This window comes from Nothobranchius furzeri, chromosome 13 (assembly GCF_043380555.1).
Source record: "Nothobranchius furzeri strain GRZ-AD chromosome 13, NfurGRZ-RIMD1, whole genome shotgun sequence".
NCBI lineage: Eukaryota > Metazoa > Chordata > Actinopteri > Cyprinodontiformes > Nothobranchiidae > Nothobranchius > Nothobranchius furzeri.
Window position 1 is genome coordinate 24,357,887 of NC_091753.1, and position 3,375 is coordinate 24,361,261.

Consider the following 3,375-nt stretch of genomic DNA (forward strand, 5'->3'; position numbering starts at 1 on the left):
TCTTGGCCCCCACTACTGCCCCCCCACCCCATTAATCCACGGTGCATTGATTCACTACAATAGGGCTGCATATATTACCAGCCAGGGTGTTCAACTTCTGCCTACCCCAACCCCCTCCCATGTCCTCCATCCATCACTCTCACTTTTCCTCACAAAACCTAAAAGCCGTTACTTTTCACAGCACCAAACATCATAAATCCAGACTTCTAGAGTCGTGCATAGCGAGGTGGCAGTTGCTAGCCAACACCAGACATATTGTTAAAATTGAGTCGCTTTTAAGCAACAGCAATTTTAAGTTGTTTTGCATAAAATATCAGAGCATAAGTTGTCATGCAGCTGTCAATAATCAAAAAGACATGACAAATGTTTTGTTTGTGTCTTAACAATCACCATCATACCATGTAAGAAAGACAACGAGACATTTTCTACCTCATGTACACTGCCCATCTGGTGGAACTTCAGAAGCTGTGGTCTACACAAAGTTCAGGTAGCTACTGAAGGTATGAAACTGGTCAGTCAACTGTTCATGCATACTGGTATTCCCACATGTGCTGCTGTATTCCAGTCTCAATTACAGGTGAATGTGTTGTTGTTAATGATTGGACCATGGCTTGTAAACAATTACACATCTTTGTGTTAAATTGAAAATACATATACAGTCAGGTCCATAAATATTGGGACATCGACACAATGCTAACCTTTTTGGCTCTATACACCACCACAATGGATATCAAACGAAACAAACAAGATGTGCTTTAACTGCAGACTGTCAGCTTTTATTTGAGGGTATTTACATCCAAATCAGGTGAACGGTGTAGGAATTACAACAGTTTGCATACGTGCCTCCTACTTGTTAAGGGACCAAAAGTAATGGGACAATTAGCTTCTCAGCTGTTCCAGCCAGGTGTGTGTTATTCCCTCATTATCCCAATTACAATGAGCAGATAAAAGGTCCAGAGTTCATTTCAGGTGTGCTATTTGCATTTGGAATCTGTTGCTGTCAACTGTCAAGATGAGATCCAAAGAGCTGTCACTATCAGCGAAGTAAGCCGTCATTAGGCTGAAAAAACAAAAGAAACCTATCAGAGAGATAGCAGAAACATTAGGTGTGGCCAAAACAACAGTTTGGAACATTCTCAAAAAGAAGCACCGGTGAGCTCAGCAACACTAAAATACCCAGAAGACCACGGAAAACGACTGTGGTGGATGACCGAAGAATCCTTTCCCTGGTGAAGAAAACACCCTTCACAACAGTTGGCCAGATCAAGAACACTCTCCAGGAGGTAGGTGTATCTGTGTCAAAGTCAACAATCAAGAGAAGACTCCACCAGTGTGAATACAGAGGGTTCACCACAAGATGTAAACTATTGGTGAGCCCCAAAAACAGGAAGGCCAGATTAGAGTTTGCCAAACAACGTCTAAAAAAGCCTTCACAGCTCTGGAACAACATCCTATGGACAGATGAGACCAAGACCAACTTGTACCAGAGTGATGGGAAGAGAAGAGTATGGAGACGGAAAGGAACCGCTCATGATCCTAAGCATACCACCTCATCGGTGAAGCATGGTGCTGGAAGTGTCATGGTGTGGGCATGCATGGCTGCCAGTGGAACTGGTTCTCTTGTATTTATTGATGATGCGACTGCTGACAAAAGCAGCACGATGAATTCAGAAGTGTTTCGGACAACATTATCTGCTCATATTCAGCCAAATGCCTCAGATCTCATTGGACGGCGCTTCACAGTGCAGATGGACAATGACCCAAAGCATACTGCAAAAGCAACCAAAGAGTTTTTGAAGGGAAAGAAGTGGACTGTTTTGCAATGGCCAAGTCAATCACCTGACCTGAATCTGATTGAGCATGCATTTCACTTGCTGAAGACAAAACTGAAGGGAAAATGCCCCAGGAACAAGCAGGAACTGAAGACTGTTGCAGTAGAGGCCTGGCAGAGCATCACCAGGGATGAAACCCAACGTCTGGTGATGTCTATGTGTTCCAGACTTCAGGCTGTAATTGACTACAAAGGATTTGCAACCAAGTATTGAAATGTATGTTTGATTTATGGTTCTTATTCTGTCCCATTACTTTTGGTCCCTTAACAAGTGGGAGGCACATGTGCAAACTGTTGTAATTCCTACACCGTTCACCTGATTTGGACGTAAATACCCTCAAATAAAAGCTGACAGTCTGCAGTTAAAGCACATCTTGTTCGTTTAATTTGATATCCATTGTGGTGGTGTATAGAGCCAAAAATGTTAGCATTGTGTTGATGTCCCAATATTTATGGACCTGACTGTATGTGTGTGTGTGTTAAATATTTAATATTTCAAATGTACAAGTGCTGTTTTTTTGGGAATGGCTTCTTTCATTTATAATAGGTTGTTTCTCAAAATAAGTGACTAAAGCACAGTTTATTTCTTAGGGTTCCAAGCTCATTGAAGCAAATGTAGTTGCAAAGACATTATGATGAGAATTTTACTTGTTGGAAAATTGATCGTATCTGAGCAGTAAATTTCAAATTTCACTTTGCAGATGTAGACAATAGTTTAAATCCAGGGGGTGCTACAGTATTGAATACTTTGTCTAATTGCTTTGGCTTGTAGTTAGCTATGTGCACCAAATCTTTGATATGTTAATGGTTGGACAAAGTGAGCATGGCTCAAAATCAATTAAACATTTTTGTGTTAAATTGCATTTTATAAGATTTTAAAATATTAAGTCCTTTGTTCAGTTCAATTTGTAAAATGTTTATCGGATTTGACCTTTAAATACTCTTTAATACATTTTAAAACGTGTTAAACATCCATTGACCTAAGGGGACGACACCAGCTCCAGAACACATCGGCTGATGGGATTCACTCAAATAGTCAGTCGGCCACTGGTGCAGACTGTCCTCTGCCACCAGCAGAACAGCTGTTTTGGGGAGCTTTGTAAAGAAAATTTGAACTTGGCATTAACCGTTCTGTCCTGTTTTGCAAAATAGTTTTTTTTTCAGTTTTTTTAATTAAAAACCCTGAAACATAAAATGATAACTTATAATAAATTTTGTTGCATTTATCACACTGTTGGACTGAGTTGGCTATCAAGCATTGAGGTAATCTTGTCAAAGCAGAGTACATAGGATAAACATGTCAAGGCAAGGCAGCTTTATTTATATGCACAGTTCATACACAGACACAATTCAGTGTGCTTTCCATTAGTAAGAACAGCAAGAATATTAAAATCAACATCACAGAAAATGCAATTTAAAAATTCAAAAGAAACAAAGAGTTTACCGTATTTTATTGTGTTTTATCTTGTAACGTGACCTTGGGTGTTTTGAAAGGTGCTTTTAAATAAAATGGATAATCATAATTATTATTATTCCATCCATCC